General features: G+C 41.6%; 1 protein-coding gene across 3 annotated transcripts in view; it reads right to left on the reverse strand.

The window, feature by feature from the left end:
* The window catches only part of znf827 (zinc finger protein 827), a 245,090-nt gene that overhangs the window by 91,707 nt on the left and 137,092 nt on the right, over positions 1-16,291 (reverse strand). The gene's annotated exons all lie outside the window — the stretch shown is intronic.

Here is a 16,291-nt window from a genome sequence, read left to right on the forward strand (position 1 = left end):
GCGCATATGAAACTGGTGGGGTTCGGTACCTCCAACAAGGTTAAGAACCACTGTCCTAGAAGTAGAAACCGTAATGATGGCAACAGAACGGTGGTACTCAAAAGGCAAAGTTAATTGCATCTTTGTTATTTTTTCTTTTGCTATTAACAATGCATTGATAGGAAGATTACAAACTAACTTAGCAAAGTATATGCTATCATCAAGTATCAGCAAACACCCCACCTACTACCTGGCCTTTTCTTGGAAACCACCAACGGTCCGTGGACCAGGTGTAGGGAAGCGCATCTTGAAACTAATCCACAATTCTCTGTCATGCTTTTTTGTTGACTTCGGTCTCAACTTTTGCTGCCCCTTAAAAATGTAGAATCCTTGCTGTTGTGCAAATCCTCATCGGATGCAAAAGTTGCGATACGAATCAGAGCCTTGTCATCCTTATCTGGCATCTCTGTAGGGTGCAGCCTCGCTCGGTTGGTTGGCGGAGTGTGGCTGTCACATGCCGCTTTACAGACATCTTCAAGAGAAACTGGGCCACGTCTAATCTGCCTTAGATGAATAATTAATAATTAGCCACGGAGCAACCTCCGATAGCCGCCAAAAAAAGAACAACTCGTCTTTGTATCTCTTTGTCACGTCTCATTACACTCACTGGCTTAAAGATTTTTAGACAGACAACAGAGTTGAGGGTTTGAGGAACCTCAAAAGTAGAACGATTCAAAGTTTGACCAAAATCTTTGGGGGGGAAACTTGCTTTTGAATCATCACTCAAGATCTCAGATTATGGAGAATCAACTTCATAAAAGTCAACTGCACGGTTGAACTTTTACTTCCACTGGAGAGGAACAGTGACTACGGTATGTCAAGTCTTGTTTCAGTACCCAAACAGTGGCCCAGTTTAGTGTAACCCCCCCACCACCTGACATCTCTAACCACCATAGGCCACCCGCTTCCTGCCCACATCATCCATCTGTGCTGACTCCGGCTGATTAATGGTAGAAGGGGTAGAGGGCTTAGTGTTTTGACCAGCTATGCAGCATCCTTTGATGCCACAGTGCCACACCATGGCAGGCAGGCCGGGGGTGTAGTTCAACGGGGAGAAGTGCAAAGGAAGGCGCAGGGTTGTGGGGTTGGTATATTGCCCTTAAAGTTTACGGGCAGTGGTTGCAGGGTCACACCCCACACCAGCTGGAAATGTCACGTCGTCAGATGTCAGCGAGCAGGCTAAGTATAACCTGGTCAGCACCTGGAAGGACGTCCTCTAATTAGAAGCGTGTCAGACCATGTTGGATCAGACGGGGACAGGACTTTTGGTCCCTACTTTACAAACACACATGGAAATAAATGAGCAGCTCGAGGACATATTAGCCCATCCTAATATAAACCCAGGCTATGTTGGCCATGCTTTCACTTACTAGGGATGGAACAATTGATGAAAAAAAGACCAATCGTTGACCTGACACTGTAATGGTGGATTATTAGGAAATATATTCTGGGGTGTTAAAACAACAACAATTTACATTGAACCCAACAGAGAACGGTGGCACAAAACCAGGACCAGATCCAAATCGTGGATTCTGTGAACCGTTCCACACCTATCACTTACCCAGAAGAACAATACATTTATCAACTTACTGGTGTCAAACTCATTTTAGCTCAGGGCCGCATGGAGGAAAATCTGTGTACTATTAAAATCTTCTTAAAGGCGAACATTATCACAATTTCAGAATGGTTAAAACCATTAAAAATCAGTTCCCAGTGGCTTATTACCGGTATATTTTTCGAAGTTTTTTTCAAAATTTTACCCATCACGCAATATCCCTAAAAAAAGCTTCAAAGTGCCTGATTTTAACCATCGTTATAAACACCCGTCCATTTTCCTGTGACGTCACATAGTGATGCCAATACAAACAAACATGGCGGAAAGAACAGCAAGATATAGCGACATTAGCTCGGATTCAAAATCGGATTTCAGCGGCTTAAGCGATTCAACAGATTACGCATGTATTGAAACGGATGGTTGTAGTGTGGAGGCAGGTAGCGAAAACGAAATTGAAGAAGAAACTGAAGCTATTGAGCCATATCGGTTTGAACCGTATGCAAGCGAAACCGACGGAAACGACACGACAGCCAGCGACACGGGACAAAGCGAGGACGAATTCGGCGATCGCCTTCTAACCAACAATTGATATGTGTTTGTTTGGCATTAAAGGAAACTAACAACTATGAACTAGGTTTACAGCATATGAAATACATTTGGCAACAACATGCACTTTGAGAATGCAGACAGCCCAGTTTTCATCAATTAATATATTCTGTAGACATACCCTAATGTCAGCAGGCCAGGGAAGCTAGGGTCGATATTCTTCTCTTGATCATCTTCGGTGGCATAAGGGACGGTGTGAGCCAAGACATCCAGGGGGTTTAGCTCGCTCGTCTGCGGAAACAAACTGCCGCCATTGCTTGCCGTGCTACCGAGGACCTTTGTCCCTGAATTGCTCACACACTCCGGCAGATTCAATGGGGGTCTGGCGGCAGATTTCTTTGACTTTATCGTTGGAAATGCATCTGCTTTGAGTGTCGCAGGATATCCACACATTCTTGCCATCTCTGTCGTAGCATAGCTTTCGTCGGTAAAGTGTGCGGAACAAACGTCCAATTTCTTGCCACTTTGGCATCTTTGGGCCACTGGTGCAACTTGAATCCGTCCCTGTTCGTGTTGTTACACCCTCCGACAACACACCGACGAGGCATGATGTCTCCAAGGTACGGAAAACAGTCGAAAAAACGGAAAATAACAGAGCTGATTTGACTCGGTGTTTGAGAAAATGGCGGATTGCTTCCCGAGAGCGAATAATAGAAAGGCGTTTAATTCGCCAAAATTCACCCATTTAGAGTTCGGGAATCGGTTAAAAAAAAAAAAGGTCTTTTTTCTGCAACATCAAGGTATATATTGACGCTTACATAGGTCTGGTGATAATGTTCCCCTTTAAGTCAATTTCTTTGTTGGCATTGAACACTGAAATGTGCTTAGAGCCAGCTGAGCCAGCAATGACATCACGCACAACCCAGGTAGCAAAATATGGCACCGTTGGATTATACGTGAATTGGTGCCAGGATACGGCCGGTGTCAGATTCGGTACCCAATCCGATTTATGACCCATTTTGCTATTTACCTTGCTAATGTTACTTGCAATGGTTCTTATTCTCCGTCCATCACAAAAAAAGAACAAAAGCACAAAGCAACAGAAGTGCCAATTCTGCCTGTTAAGCCAAACACTCGCACTCCAGTCTTTTGTCTGTCAGAATTTCACAAACACAGCATGGAGACGAGTGTCCACTTTCTCGCACATCATCTTGCGAGGAGCAAGCACAGAGCCGAGAAGCAGACGGGGGTGGTGGTGGTGGTGGGGGGTTGTCTCTGGGTGACTGGCCATCTCATCTGCGTGAGCCACTTCCAGCTCGCGGTGGTTTGACGACGCTATCCGTTTGTCCGGGTGTTATCGCAGTCTTCTGCCACCTGCCACCAACGCTACATACATTGCTGTTCTCTTGCCTGCGCACACATTCTTGTATTTCTTACCTTCTTGAGACCTCCGAAAAATGCCTACCTCTTTAGGACCACCCTTTCTAGATATATAAGGACTTGTATTTACAACATTAATAATATATACCGTATTTTTCGGACTATAAGTCGCAGTTTTTTTCATAGTTTGGCCGGGGGTGCGACTTATACTCAGGAGCGACTTATTTGTGAAATTATTAACACATTACCGTAAAACAGGGGTGCTCATTACGTCGATCGCGATCTACCGGTCGATCTCGGAGGGTGTGTCAGTCGATCACCAGCCAGGCATTAAAAAAATAGTCCTAAAAATGAGCGATCATAAATCTTCACTATGACGTCACTTTCGTCACTTGATTGACATTCACGGCACCCGAGGGTCTTCTGAGATGACGCTGGCTGCTGCCAGCTCATTAAAATTACCGACTGGAAGGCGAGAAACACTTTATTTCAACAGACTCTGGCACCGTACCTGTCGTCAAAACTCCAAAGACCGACTGCACAGTTGCACAATAAAAGCTCTGCTTCATCCTGCCTGCGCTACCAAAATAAGAGTCTCAGAAAGCTGGCGTGCACAAGCTAGCAAGCTACGGAGTTTGCCGACAATGTATTTCTTGTAAAGTGTATGCAAAGGAGTACGGAAGCTGGACAAATAAGATGCCAAAAACCAACCACTTTCATGTGGTATTGGACAGAAAGGAGGACTTTTTTTGTCCTCCATTCGAAAATGCGGACGTTATCATCACCACTGTCTGATTCCAATCAATGCAAGTCATCACAATTAGGTAATACACCAACTTATATTCTTGTCTTCATGAAAGAAAGGATTCTATATGTGTTAAACATGCTTGTATTATCTTTAACCACCTTTAAGTTGTTAACAATATTAACTATATGTGTTAAACATGCTTGTTTTATCTTTAACCACCTTTAAGTGGTTAACAATATTAACTATTTGTGTTAAACATGCTTGTATTATTTTTAACCACCTTTAACTTGTTAACAATATTAACTATATGTGTTAAACATGCTTGCATTATCTTTAAACACCTTTAACTTGTTAACAATATTAACTATATGTATTAAACATACTTGTATTATCATTAAACACCTTTAATTTTTTAACAATATTAACTATATGTGTTAAACATGCTTGCATTATCATTAAACACCTTTAACTTGTTAACAAAAACATATATTTCATTAATAAGTAAATATAAATTATATATATGAATGAGGTAGATCCCCACGACTTGATCAATTGAAAAGTAGCTCGCCTGCAGAAAAAGTGTGAGCACCCCTGCCGTAAAATATCATATAATATTATTTATCTCATTCACGTAAGAGACTAGACGTATAAGATTTCATGGGATTTAGCGATTAGGAGTGACAGATTGTTTGGTAAATGTATAGCATGTTCTATATGTTATAGTTATTTGAATGACTCTTACCATAATATGTTACGTTAACATACCAGTTGGTTATTTATGACTCATATAACGTACACTTATTCAGCCTGTTGTTCACTATTCTTTATTTATTTTAAATTGCCTTTCAAATGTCTATTCTTGGTGTTGGCTTTTATCAAATACATTTCCCCCAAAAATGCGACTTATACTCCAGTGCGACTTATATATGTTTTTTCCTTCTTTATTATGCATTTTCGGCAGGTGCGACTTATACTCCGAAAAATACGGTACGTACTAGGGTTGTACGGTATACCGGTACTGGTATAGTGTCGCGGTACTAATGAATCAAAAACAGTACTACACTCTGTTTGAAAAGTACCGGTTCCCAGGCACGACGTCATGACATTGCTGGTTTTACGAGCAGAGGAGCATGTTCGGCAGCGCACACACACAGAGTACTTACAGGCCAACACAGTGTGTAGACAAAAAAAGGAGAATGGACGCATTTTGACCTAAAAACTACAGATAAAGGTGAAACGCACTCAGGAAGAGGTGCGACGAACGTCCATCCGCAGTAAGCAGTGTTTTAGCTACTTCTAAATCACTAATCCTCGCCTCCATGGTGACAAATAAAGTCTGCTTCTTACAAGTATCATCATCACTGCAGGACGAGGAATAGCTAAACATGCTTCACTACACACCGTAACTCACCGGCGTCACAATGTAAACAAACGCCATGGGTGGATCTACACCTGGCATCCACTGTAATGATACCAAGTACAGGAGCGTATCGATATTGTTTATCGTCACACAATCTTTTTTCCTTTTAAAAAAATTCACATTATGTTTATAAACTCCGGAAGTACGTCCCTGGACACATGAGGACTTAAATTGTGACCTGTAACTACTTGGTATTGCATCGATACCTAAATTTGTGATATCATCCAAAACTAATGTCATACAAGAGAAGAATAAGTGATTAGTACATTTTAACAGAAGTGTAGATAGAACATGTTGAAACAGAAAATGAGCAGATATTAACAGTAAATAAATAAGTGGATTAATAACACATTTTTACAGTTTGTCCCTCAAAATGTAGACAAAATAGGTGTATAAATGACACAATATGTTACTGCATACGTCAGCAGACTAATTAGGAGCCTTTGTTTGTTTACTTACTACTAAAAGAAAAGTTGTCTAGTATGTTCACTATTTTATTTAAGCACAAAATGACAATAAGAAACATATGTTTAATGTACTTTAATATTTTTTTGTTCAAATAAAGCCAATAATGCAATTTTTTGTGGTCTGACTTATTTAGAAAAGTACCAATAAGTATCGAAATAATCCTAATACATACTATGCAAATATAAAAAAGGTAAGCCTCTTCGTACATTTTTTATTTTTTGTCTGTAATTGGTTTTTAATCTTCATTATTTACTTAGTTATTACAGTATGTCTCTATAAACATATTTATTTTATCTTTTTTTAATAAATTTTGGCCAAAGGGGGTGCATTTCAATTTCTTACACACACTTGTTATTACATATGTTGACCAGAGGGGGATCACTTCACATTTTTACACACTCTTATTTCATATGTTGACCAGAGGGGGAGCACTTTTAAAAGCGACACACAGTCAATTTTAAAAATCCCTCCTTTTTGGGACCACCCTCATTTTGATAGATGTCACCAGCAGGGGTGCAAATGAGACATTCTCTATTAGATGCAATGTTATTGGGACCATGATTTATGTCATCACTTGTTCACACCTCCTCATATGGAAGATACTTTTCCTTCTTCATGTCCCAAGAAGGGTAGAAATACAAGAACACACACACGCGCGCACACACACACAAACTTTTTTGTATTTGTCACCTTCTTGAGACCTCCGAAAAATGCCTACCTTTAGTATTAAAATAAAGTCATAATTTTACTCAACGCAAGCCAAAATTTTACAAGAAAACTAACATTTTTGCTATATTATAATAATAATAATCGGAATTTTACTTGGCAAAATTATGACAAAAGTCATAATTTCACTCAGAAAATGTCACTATTTTACAAGAACAACCATATAGAAGTCTGAAATTTTTATGACAAATCTCACTATTTTGCATTAAAAAGTCATAATTTTACATTAAAAAAGTCATAATTTTACGAGAAAATATTGCAATAGCAGAAAGAATATGAGAAATTGTTCCCAATTTTATAAGAAAAAAGTCGACAATGTGAGAAAAAGACTGCTTTTAGTTCATTTACTTTTTTTTTTAATTTGTTGTTTGTAATTGGTTTTTAATCTTCATTATTTACTTCAAATTATTACAGTATGTCTCTATATACATATTTATTAAAAAAAAAAAAAAAAAAAAAATTGGGCCAAAGGGGGCGCATTTCAATTTCTTACTCACACTTGTTATTTCATATGTTGACCAGAGGGGGGAGCACTTTTAAAAGCGACACACAGTCAATTTGAAAAATCCCTCCTTTTTGGGACCACCCTCATTTTGATAGATGTCACCAGCAGGGGTGCTAATGAGACATTCTCTATTAGATGCAATGTTATTGGGACCATGATTTATGTCATCACTTGTTCACACCTTTTCCTTGTTGGTGTCTCAAGAAGGGTAGGAATACAAGAACACACACACACACACACACACACACACACACACACACACACACACACACACACACACACACACACACACACACACACACACACACACACACACACACACACACACACACACACACACCTCCTGCTTTTATCTGGCGCCTCATCCGTCTAGCTGCCAGGCGCTTGTCCACTGAGCCTCACCTCTCGCTCCGTGGCCAGGGCTGCCGTCAAATAACTTCATTAGCTTTCCACCTCTGTCACGCCGGCCTGCTCTCCCTCTGACAATTGGCTGCTGTTTTATACCGGAGGAGCCCCAACACGAGCCGACAGCGCGCGAGACGGCGGACAGCGATACTGATATCTGCAGAGGAGATGTACGGACAAGAGGTCGCCCTCGGAAGGACTTCCTGTGTCTGCTCGTGCGGAGCTGGAAATGGAGAGCCGCTCAGGTACAAAATAAACAACATAGTGAGAAACTCCAGATGCCGTAATCAGACATTTCAGGTACAATGTCACCAAGGACGGACTATTTTTCATTATTTTAATACACAGTAGAATGCTAATTTTAGCATGCTAGCATATTAACATTAACATGCTAACTTTATGTTTTTTTCTCTAATTGGACAGCCATACATACACCTTACAGTCATATAACTTGGGATGTGTAGTTAGCATGCTAAAATTAGCATGCTAACTTTTTGAGCTAGTTTTGCAACTGTTTATCCCAGAGTGACATGACACGTGTTAACTGTTACACTGCAAACAGTCAGTGTGAGTGCCCCTAAGAAAAGGCATTGAAGCTTAGGGAAGGCTATGCAGAACGAAACTAAAGCTGAACTGGCTACAAAGTCAACAAAAACAGAATGCTGGACGACAGCAAAGACTTACTGTGGAGCAAAGACGGCGCCCACAATGTACATCCGAACATGACATGACAATCAACAATGTTCCCACAAAGAAGGATAAAAACAACTGAAATATTCTTGACTGCTAAAACAACAAAGTAGATGCGGGAAATATCGCTGAAATGAAGACATGAGACTGCTACAGGAAAATACCCCCAAAAAATAGGAGCGCAAGACAGGAACTAAAACACTACACACAGGAAAACAGCAAAAAATTCCAAATAAGTCAGGGTGTGATGTGACAGGTGGTGACAGTACACCTACTTTAAGACAAGGGCTATAGTCATGCATTCTTGGTTATGGTTTAAAGTCATATCCAAAAATTGCGACGATGACTTTTTACTGTCAACTGAGTTTCGTTTTTTAGTGATTTCTGCTGGTGGTGTGCCTCTGCATTTTTTCAACGCAAAAAATGTGCCTTGGCTTAAAAAAGGTTGAAAAACACTGACGTAGACCACAAGGAAGTCTTTTACATTTAGAAAAAAATCATAATATGACCCCTTTAATGCGCCTTATAATCCGGTGCGCCCTACAGTCCGTAAAATACGGTAATAACAAATCGGCTCTTAAACTGCGTTCAGAATGTGCTGTGTTGGACCTTTTAGTTTCCCATGTAGACCCCGAAGCTGCTCATGCTAGGGGTGTAACGGTACACAAAAATTTCGGTTCGGTACGTACCTCGGTTTAGAGGTCACGGTTCGGTTCATTTTCGGTACAGTAAGAAAACAACAAAATATACATTTTGGGGTTATTTAATTAACAAATTTGCAAAATCTTCCACCAAAAATATTTTTCTCAGTGGAATATTTGATGTGAAGTAATGGGAACCTTGGATAGGTCAATAATTAATAATAACATTGATTTTGATTCAATATTATGTTTTGAGCAATGACAGTTTGAAAGAAAAAGAAAAAGAGCTTTGTTTTATTAGTCAACATTGCAACTTTTTCTACATTACATTTAACCTTTTAAGCTTTTTTATTTCACTTTTGTTTTCTTTATTTTAATAGTACTTTTAGAATGTGCCGTGGGCCTTTAAAACATTAAATGTGATAAATCTATGGATAAAAAGCAGAGCCTGGCGACGCATGCGCGTTTATCATAACTCTCTCTCTCTCTCTGTCTCTGCCCCTCCCTCACCAATGCTGCTGCACGCACAATTTGTTTTGTTTTTAACCCCTTCTTAACCCTGAACGTACATTGAAAATACACGCAACCCTAACTCAAAATGCCGGACATTTGAGGCATTCAAGAAACTCCACCCGGACAGCTCCGCAAAAGAGGACATGTCCGGTGAAAAGAGGACGTATGGTCAGTCTATCGCATACTTGCCAACCCTCCCGGATTTTCCGGGAGACTCCCGAAATTCAGCGCCTCTCCCGAAAACCTCCCGGGACAAATTTTCTCCCGAAAATCTCCTGAAATTCAAGCGGACTCAGGTCCTCCACAATATAAAAAAGCGTACCTGCCCAATGACGTTATAACTGTAGAATGATGGAGGGCGAGTTCTTGGTTTCTTATGTGGGTTTATTGTTAGGCAGTTTCATTAACGTCCTCCCAGCGCGGTAACAACACACAACAACAGCAGTCACTTTTTTTGTATACCGTAAAGCAGTTCGTCTGCCGTAAACAGCAATGTTGTGACACTCTTAAACAGGACAATACTGTCATCTAGTGCATTTGATGAAAGCACTTTTGTGCGTGCCACACACCAATGCATCAGAGAGGGTGTTCAGCATGGTTCGAAAAATAGTGACAGAGAATAGAACAAGGATGGACAATTCAACCCTTAACTCAACAATGAGTAGATGAGTGTTATGTGTGTGTATATGTGTAAATAAATGAACACTGAAATTCAAGTATTTATTTTTTATATATATATATATATATATATATATATATATAAATATATATATATAATAAAATATATATATTTATATATATATATATATATATATGAAATACTTGACTTGGTGAATTCTAGCTGTAAATATACCCCTCCCCTTTTAGCCACGCCCCCAACCACGCCCCTGTCCCACCCCGACCACGCCACCCCCACCCCCCTCCCGAAATCGGAGGTCTCAAGGTTGGCAAGTATGGTCTATCGTAGCCCGTTAGCTGCTAGCATGCCGTGTGTTGTGCCTCGGTGTGCATTGTTTACACAACGTGCGTTACGCTACTTAATATGTCCGTGTGGAAACTCGTTCAGTACACCTCCGAACCGAACCGAAACCCCCGTACCAAAATGGTCCAATACAAATACATGTACCATTACGCCCCTAGCTCATGCCAATGGGTGAGGAAGAGGCTAAAAAAGAGGAGGCGTGGCTAAAAGGGGAGGGGTATATTTACAGCTAGAATTCACCAAGTCAAGTATTTCATATATATATATATATATATATATATATATATATATATATATATATATATATATATATATATTTTATTATATATTATATATATATATATATATATATATATATATATATATATATATATATATATATATATATATATAAAAAATAAATACTTGAATTTCAGTGTTCATTTATTTACACATATACACACACACATAACACTCATCTACTCATTGTTGAGTTAAGGGTTGAATTGTCCATCCTTGTTCTATTCTCTGTCACTATTTTTCGAACCATGCTGAGGCAACAATTCTAAGAAAGATGAACACAAACTCACTCCCAGTCAAGGTCAAGCTATGCCCGTGCATCATGGGACGGGGGGTCATGCCCAGTGTCATGATTAACTGCGGTCTACTGGGTGCAGGGAAATAGGGGGCGGTGGTCTATTTCAAAGTGCCCCAATGGCTTTCATCTTTGAATCCAAATGTGGATCATACTGGATAGTTGTGTCAGCATGCCAGGATACAAATCAAAGCGTGTCACTGCGACGCTCAATGGGGAAACAAAACAAAACCAAAAAAAGTCTACGCTTATTATGTCAGGGGTCAGGATGAGTTCACTGGCTCGTCATGCCCGGGGAACTGGATGCAACTCCCGCTTTGCCGTCTCTCCCTCAGATGTCACTTCATCTGTCTCTTTTTTATATCTTTTTCACCCCCCACCACCAACCCACTCAACCTCCTTCACTGGCCTTGGGGGAATGCATGAGGGAAGCAGCCGTGTAAAAGCAGAAGGAATGAGCTGCTGGTGTACACACTCAATCTGACTTGGCGGGGAGGCCAAAAGAAATGGAGTCCAGAGGTCCCGGGAGGTGCTCCCTCACCTAAAGATCTGAGCCCACTCCTTCTAAGTAGCCCCTCTTTCTTTAAACCCAGCCCCCCGCCCTCCCTGACAAAGGAGGAACTTGGTGATCAAAGGCGCAGTATTCATTAAAGTCCATCATCATGCATTCAAGTTCAACGTCCTCTCATCCGGTCCTTTTTTTTTTTTAATGTCCTCCCCGCGTTCTTCTTGAATGATGGCCTGACTAAGATGTCCGCCACTTGACACTGGACTGACATTGGAAGGAGTCGTCCCGGCTCCTCTGGGAGTAGCCCGGGCTTGATTGTGCAGTCCGGGAGTGAAGTGCAACTGGCACCTAGGGGGCATCTATTTGGAGTCGGGGGCAGCCTAGATAGAGGGGGGGAGTTAACTAAGTCTGCCCAGTCCCTGCGCATCCTGCCGGGGTCATAGGATGCAGCCCAGGGCGCTAATCATTTCAAATTATAAATTCCTTTTTTAATTATGAATTATGCATACATTTTTAATTAATCTAATGTTCCCAGGGTTTTTGCGTCCCGTCGTCGCTGAAGATCTCAATCTAATTACGCAGCATTAAGCCGGAGATTGGCAGCCGTAGCCTTGACCCGGCAGCTGAACCTCCACTCACCTTTTCCCATCAATCTCGCTGTTGTCTCCCAGCTCGTCCTTTGATATTCTGCAACATGGTGAAATGCATCCAAACACCGGCAAGACTTGAACACGTGTCAAGTTTGCACAAACTATACTTCCATATTGACCGATTATCGGCCGATATTTGATATTTTGACGTATATCAGCCTTTTTATCAGTACCTACAACATGACTACATCAGCAGATACAATGTAGGGCTAGGGCAGGGGTCGGCAACCCGCGGCTCCGGAGCCGCATGCGGCTCTTTGATCACTCTGATGCGGCTCAGCAGCTTACTTGCTGAACCCCCCAATTTTCCCGTGAGACTTCCGGATTTCAGTGCCTCTCGCAGAAAACTCCCGGGATTAATATTCACTGATTTTCACCCTTACGGCTATAATAAGGGCGTGCCATGATGGTACAACATTTGGCGCCCTCTACAATCTGTATTAACAGAGTGCCAGCCCAACACTTGTTATACAGTATACATCTTCTGCTTGCACACGTACGTGACAGCAAGGCATACTTGGTCAACAGCCACACAGGTTACACTGACGGTAGTCATAAAAAACAACTTTAACACTCTTACTAATAATGCGCCACACTTTGAACCAAAACCAAACAAGAATGACAAACACATTTCGGGAGAACATCTGCACCTTAACACAACATAAACACAACAGGACAAATACCCAGAATCCCATGCAGCCCTAACTCTTCCGGGCTACATTATACACCCCTGCTATCACCTACTCAGTGGCCTAGTGGTTAGAGTGTCCGCCCTGAGATCGGTAGGTTGTGAGTTCAAACCCCGGCCGAGTCATACCAAAGACTATAAAAATGTGACCCATTACGTCCCTGCTTGGCACTCAGCATCAAGGGTTGGGATTGGGGGTTAAATCACCAAAAATGATTCCCGGGCGCAGCACCGCTGCTGCCCACTGCTCCCCTCACCTCCCAGGCGGTGATCAAGGGGATGGGTCAAATGCAGAGGACAAATTTCACCACACCTAGTGTGTGTGTGACAATCATTGGGACTTTAAACCCTGCCCCCACCCCAACCCTGCTCCCTCACACATCAACACCCCCCCCCCCTCTCTGTGCGTCGGTTGAGGTGGGCGGGGTTTTGTAGCGGGGGGGGAGTGTATAATGTAGCCCGGAAGAGTTAGGGCTGCATGGGATTCTGGGTATTTGTCCTGTTGTGTTTATGTTGTGTTACGGTGCAGATGTTCTCCCAAAATTTGTTTGTCATTCTTGTTTGGTGTGGGTTCACAGTGTGGCGCATTATTAGTAAGAGTGTTAAAGTTTTTTTTTTTATACCGACACGTCAGTGTGACCTGTGTGGTTGTTGACTAAGTATGCCTTGCTGTCACCCATGTGAGCAAGCGGAAGCCCCATACAAGGTGTGGCTGTTCAGGCACGCTAGCTGTAGTGGGTGCTATATGCTGTACCATCACGGGACGCATGAAGCCGACAAACGCCATTCATTTAAAACCCGCGTGCCCCACCAGCATTCAAATTCCACATAAAGGTATGGGCAGCGTGTCTGAGATCCCTGGTTAATACATAGCACAAAACAAAACAAAACTTTGTATGCAGTGTTATTTCATTTAAAATTTCTAAAGAATTTTGCGGCTCCCATTGTCTTCTATAATTTGTGAAACTGGTCAAAATGGCTCTTTGACTGGTAAAGGTTGCCGACCCCTGGGCTAGGCGATATATGGAATATACTGGATATATTGCGGGTTTGTCTCTGTGCGATATAGAAAATGACTATATCGTGATATTCGAGTATATGTTCTCACGCAGCTGCGGGCATTACACTACAGGCTTTTCTCACTCTTTCTTGTCTCTCCTTCTCACAGAGACGTAAAACAAGCGCACCTTCTTACATACGTCACATAATGTCGCGCGTGCAACGTCACACGCCCTCGCGGAGCAGACAGGTAGCGGCATGGTAACATTAGCTGTGGTGCTAGTGGTAATACGAGAGAGAGAAGGTGCGAATCTGGTAACAAATGAAGGAAGAAGAATTAATTCCCAAGAAAAACAGCAGGGGGTCCATCGTCTGGCGGTGGTTTGGCTTCAAGCGGGAAGATGTTGAACAGACAACCGTAATACATACTTGCCAACCTTGAGACCTCCGATTTCGGGAGGTGGGGGGCGTGGTCTGGGGTAGGGGGCGTGGTTAAGAGGGGAGGAGTATATTTACAGCTAGAATTCACCAACTGGAGTATTTCATATATATATATATATATATATATATATATATATATATATATATATATATATGTATGTATGAAATACTTGACTTTCAGTGAATTCTAGCTATATATATATATTTATTTATTTTATACTTGAATTTCAGTGTTCATTTATTTACACATATACACAGACATAACACTCATCTACTCATTGTTGTACTTGAAAGTACAATGCAATACAATTCCGGGGCAATGGCACCTATCAAATACACAGTAATGAAAACACAGTTGTTCTACTAACTGTATGTTATGAGAGTAGAGTATGTGTGTGTGTGGCCCTTTAATAGGTGACAGCATGTGAGGTGAGTGACGTCAGTGAGTGTGTGGGCAAGAGAAGAGAGGCAGCGGTAGCGTGAGTGCGGGGAGGGACTAGTTGGTTTTGTGTTGGGTTGGCTGTGTGCAAGCAATCAATAAAGCAAGATTTGCAACTAATCGCTGGACTCATCATTCACCCTAAAGTCGTCCGCTGTGGAGACCCACTGCCGGGTAAGGTGAAGGGTGTTGCCCCGAGCATACATCGGCCCTGGAGAAGTGTCTCCCCTGCGCTCTTCGACTACGGGCTCATTCTCTGCTTTGTCTCCTTGTGTGCGCACACTGGACTCAGGGCCGCATGGAGCTGGAGGGGGCGTGGCCTCCAGCTCCGGCTGAATTCGGGGAGAAAATTTCTTCCGGGAGGTTTTCGGGAGAGGCGCTGAATTTCGGGAGTCTCCCGGGAAATCCGGGAGGGTTGGCAAGTATGCCGTAATATGTCAAGTATGCGGCAAAAGCGTTGCTACAAAAAGTAGCGGCACTGCTAATGTGTAGCATCATTTGAAAAAGTCACCCGCTAGAGAATGAAGAGTGCTTGAAACTCCGCATGTCAACATCTCCGTTTGGTGCCACAACAACAAAATTTCCACATCAACACCGTAAGAAAAAACTAGCCAACAACAGAAGGAGATAACGTCCGCAGGAACCTACCACATAGCGAAGGACATACACTATTTGATTTCCTATTATGCCGCTCATTTTTATTTGACAGTTATTGAAATATCTTGTGTGACATCATGTTTTTAAACTATTGTAGTGGCGTTCTGTACAAAAAGTGCACTTTAATTTAGTGTTGTTTTGATATGTCATCTTAGTGACATCATGCACAAAAGTGCACTAATAGCTTGTTTTAAAATGTCTCTGACAATCTTGCACTTTCTGTTTGGAAATGACATGAATGTTTGTGCCACTGCTTAATAACTGTTTAATAAATACACTTTTGCTCAATTGACTTATTTGTTTTCCCTCTCTGCATGAAAGTTTAAAAGTAGCATATATTAATGCAGTATGAAGAAGAATGTTTTAATGTAGACACATAGAATCATCATACTGCTGTGATTATATGCATCAAGTGTTCATTCAAGGCTAAGGCAAAATATGGAGATATATATCGTGTATCGTGACATGGCCTAAAAATATCGAGATATTAATAAAAGGCCATATCGCCCAGCCCTCATACAATATATAAAAATATGATACCAATCAATTAAAAAAAATAATGAAGTAAGTAGGATAGACTCTAACCCAGGGGTGGCCATTACGTGGATGGCGAGCTAGCGGTGGATGGTGGAGGGTGTGTCAGTCCATCGCCAGCCAGGCATTAAAAAAATACACCTAAATATTAGCGATCATCAATCTTCACTATGACGTCACTTT

This window comes from Nerophis lumbriciformis, linkage group LG27 (assembly GCF_033978685.3).
Source record: "Nerophis lumbriciformis linkage group LG27, RoL_Nlum_v2.1, whole genome shotgun sequence".
Classification (NCBI taxonomy): domain Eukaryota; kingdom Metazoa; phylum Chordata; class Actinopteri; order Syngnathiformes; family Syngnathidae; genus Nerophis; species Nerophis lumbriciformis.